Raw genomic sequence first — 3,315 nt, 5'->3', positions numbered from 1 at the left:
CAAGCAGACCATCTTAATGAGGTCAACTATGGAAGCAGAACTCACAGCATTAGACACTGCCACTGTTGAAGCAGAGTGGCTTCGTGAACTCTTGATGGACTTACCTATGGTTGAAAAACCAATACCCCCTATCCTGATGAACTGTGATAATCAAACTGTGATTGTCAAGATAAACAGTTCGAAGGACAATATGAAGTCCTCAAGACATGTGAAGAGGAGACTAAAATCTGTCAGAAAATTGAGGAACTCCGGAGTTATTACGTTGGATTATATCCAAACATCGAAAAACATGGCAGATCCCTTCACAAAGGGTCTATCACATAATGTGATAGATAATGCATCGATGGAGATGGGTTTGAGACCCACCGCATGAGTTGTCCATAGTGGTAACCCACTCTATGTGATCGGAGATCCCGTGAAGTAGAAGTGGGAGACAAGCTGTTGGTCAGCTGGGAGGAGAGTATCCCTATATTAACTATCCCACTCCGTGAAGATGCAATACTCTCCTGATCTGCATGGCAGGTTGATACTTATCTTAATGTGTTCCAAGTGGCTTATTCGGGTAAGCAGAGATGTTGTCCTGCAGAACATCTTCTGAGGAACACACCTATATGAATTTGACTGTTAACGTCGCAGTCTGTGAGAATTGGGTGTTCTCTAATAAATTCATGAAAATGCCCTGGAGTATGGCGTATACGCTCCACCCGCGGGGAAGCCTTGCGGCAGCCCAGTATCGGTCAAGAATTTGTGTGAAACTAGTTTCGCAGAAAACTTGTAGTTCAAGGCATAGTCCACTATTCAAGTTGTGATCTAGTGTAGCATAAATCTTTAAGTGGAAGTTCAACTTCACAGTCTCCACTAAGCACCGGTATATAAACAATGTTTTGGAACTAAATGATGAGATGTGCCAATGAGACTTTGTGGGGGATTGTTGGAATTTTGCTAGTAGGCCTTGGCCCAAAGCCCAACTAAAATTCTGAAATTCTCTTGGCCCATTCATGCACACATGTGAGTGGAGTGGGTGAGACTAAAGTTTAGTCCCACCCCGAAAGTTGAGAGAGAGTTGCACCTCTTTATAAGGTGAGCTTTTCTACCACTTGTATGAGCATGAGAAGAGGAGACCTACACGCGCGCTCCTCCTCCTCGCTCGCCTCGCCCCGCCCCGCCGCGCCGCGGGATTGAGCCAAGCCGAGGACAGAGCTATGCACGCTGTCTATATTTTTGCTGCTCGGGAAAAATTAATGAGTCATTAATTAATAATTAATGGACTCATTAATTACTGAACCATTTCCGATTCTTTTGGATCGTGATGACTCGGACGTGGGGTTTACTCCCAGGACCTACCCGGCCCGCACTATATAGTCAGGCAGACGTCTATCCTAGCCGCCGCCGCTTCGTATGGTTTCTGACCACCGTTCCAGATCATTGCGCCGCCAAGCAAGTCTTCTCCATCCCTCCTTTCGGCGTGCACCGGGAGAAGGGACAGCAGGCCTCTAGAACCCTGCCTCTCGTGATCCTGTATGGGAGAGGGGCGATCAGGTTTTTGGGGAGCGCACTCGCGCGACTGCTGGCAGCGACGACTTCGCGAACGACGACTTCTTCCCCGACCTCGGCAACCTCATCCTCGACGACATGGGCGACAACGTCAACGCCGGCGGTGCTGCACCGTAGAACTCATGTTTCTAGTATGTGTCCTAGATGTGATCTGTTCATCTAGTATGCTAGTTCGCATGATTAGTTTAATATCTGCTATTGCTGTCATGATCTATTTCCTATTTATTCGGATTAAATCTCGTAGTAATTTGCTCATTTTTCCAACACATATCTGCGCATATAGTGTCTGAAATACTAATTATTTGGATATCCGTGACTAAGCTGCATTGGATTTATGAACCTGCTGCTGCACTATATAGATGTCACAAGAACCGTACACCACCTCCATCTTTGCACTACAAAATCTGACTATCAATTCATCTTCACCTCTCTCTCAGCTACAAAGCCTACAATACAATTGCAGCTATCCTTGCAGCAATGGCAACCACACGGGCGACCGCTGCCTTCTTGGTTGCAATCATGCTCCTTTTTGTGTGCATCGGCGCACATGCCGGCGGCGCAACGACAAGGTCAAGGTGGTAGACCTCGTGGTAGAAACCTGCAAGAACGCTTCGAGCAGCTGCCGCAACAAGCACCTGAACGTCACCCAGGAATTCTGCGTGCAGACTCTCCGGTCCGACAAAAGGAGCTCTGAGTCCAAGGACCTCCGCGACCTGTCGCTCGTCGCCGTTGACATCCTCAAGATCCACATGGCGGCTGCCGGCGGCAAGGTGAAGGAAGCACTCCAGAAAGCCAAGAAAGGTACGGAGGAGGCGCTCGGCCTCAGGTATTGCCAGGTGGATTACGATGCTGCTATCGGTACCCTCGGCCTCTGCGACGCCATGCTCAGGGACTTCCGTGTCCCCATGGGCGACGCCGACGGCCCGTGGTTCTTTGAACTGCCCGAGTGTGTGGAGAAGGCGACTGACCATGTCAGCAACTGCCGGCATGAGCTTCCCATGAAAAGCCAGACAGTTATCAACGATAACGAGGAGTTGATCAAGCTGGGCGGCCTGAACAATGTCTTGCTAGGGCCATATGACTTTGATAGTTAATAATCTACTAGTCATCAACCCGTGCATCAGCACGGGCTAGCACTTCTAATATTAAATACTCCCGCCAGATATTTTACTCTGTATAGAAGATTTATTTGAAGTAAAACAACGTAAAGTTTGACCAACTTACAGAAAAAATATCAATATTCTCAATGTGTAATCAATATCATTAAATGCGGCATGAATCTTAATTTTTATACTCTGTGACTTTAGTATTGTACATGTTAATATTTTTCAATATAAATATGCTCAAACTTTATGAAGTTTGACTTCAGGCAAATCTTATATGCAGACTAAAAAGAATTATTTGGAGAAGTAGTATGTAACACTGTAGCAAATAATATATAAAAGTTTGATTTCTGCAATTCTTGATTACGCTAAGCACCATAGGTTATTTGTATTTTATATTCTTGTATTAACCAATAAATTCTTAAAGAAAATCTTTCACGATTGAATTGGAGTTGTGTGATAGATTAATCGTATTTCACTATCATATTTGTGCAAAGAAAATCATAAGAGGATTTCTTTTCAGATTAATGTGCTTGAAAGTTTATTGTACTTTCTATCCTTGCTACACATATGTATATCACATACATAATCATTTGTTTATATGAGATCTTTGTCGTGCAGGAAACATCCACATTATTTTTTACTATAAAAATTTATG

At 44.7% G+C, this 3,315-nt stretch overlaps 1 pseudogene; it reads left to right on the top strand.

Annotated features, from left to right (window-relative positions):
* Window positions 1-2,031: 2,031 nt before the first annotated feature.
* On the top strand, window positions 2,032-2,648 carry LOC123152166 (uncharacterized; annotated as a pseudogene).
* The last annotated feature ends 667 nt before the right edge of the window (window positions 2,649-3,315 follow it).

The sequence above is a fragment of the Triticum aestivum genome, chromosome 7A, assembly GCF_018294505.1.
Source record: "Triticum aestivum cultivar Chinese Spring chromosome 7A, IWGSC CS RefSeq v2.1, whole genome shotgun sequence".
In the NCBI taxonomy this organism is placed as follows: domain Eukaryota; kingdom Viridiplantae; phylum Streptophyta; class Magnoliopsida; order Poales; family Poaceae; genus Triticum; species Triticum aestivum.
The sequence above is the reverse complement of the archived record's forward strand: the minus strand, read 5'-3'. Positions and strand labels throughout refer to the sequence as shown.